The sequence below is a fragment of the Seriola lalandi genome, unplaced genomic scaffold (genome assembly GCF_002814215.2).
Source record: "Seriola lalandi dorsalis isolate HSWRI2012SDOR001 ecotype SW California unplaced genomic scaffold, Sedor1 jcf7180002052035, whole genome shotgun sequence".
NCBI classification, from domain to species: domain Eukaryota; kingdom Metazoa; phylum Chordata; class Actinopteri; order Carangiformes; family Carangidae; genus Seriola; species Seriola lalandi.
Genome location: NW_019522588.1, coordinates 4,592 through 5,147, shown reverse-complemented (window position 1 = coordinate 5,147; position 556 = coordinate 4,592). Strand labels below are relative to the sequence as shown.

The 556-nt window shown below is 40.6% G+C and overlaps 1 protein-coding gene across 1 annotated transcript in view; it reads right to left on the bottom strand.

Moving 5' to 3' along the window:
• The window catches only part of LOC111649816 (atlastin-2-like), a gene marked incomplete at its 5' end in the record, with an annotated part of 13,580 nt that overhangs the window by 9,295 nt on the left and 3,729 nt on the right, over positions 1 to 556 (bottom strand). The window lies entirely within an intron of this gene.

Sequence of the window (556 nt, the reverse complement as noted above, 5' to 3'; positions counted from 1 at the left end):
CTGAGAACAGACGAGACACCTCTGATTGGTGGTTTCCTCACTCTAACCACAATAAACCTTTAACTAACCACAGCCACCTCTAAGCTGCGCAGAAACATTTACGTCTACGTTCAGCCAGACTTCACGTTTGGTGAGCCGAGTGCTTCTGTCAGTAACTCTGCAGGGATCCATAACTTGGCCTCAGAGAGTCACAACATGCTGAAACATGAGACGGAGTCAAAGAAACCCAACTGAGGAAACCTTCAAACCACAGAGGAACAAATTGTAATGTGGTTCTTTTCAGTGTTTCCTTTTTCAGCAGCTTGTTGTGATCTAGAAGTTAATAAAAATGAGCAGCTGGTTACGGGTCTGAAGTAACCAGGAAGTGTCTGAAGGAGCAGAACACAAAAAGTTCCTCTCTATTTATAATCTCTGAAGGTTGGAACATCTGCATCGTCTCACAGTGTGACAGAGTGAAAACAAACCAGGAAAGAAAACTGAATCATGGGACAGAGGTTTGAAGATAAAGTGAAGAGTGAACTTCTTTTATATAAAAAAAAAAAAAAAAAAAAAAAAA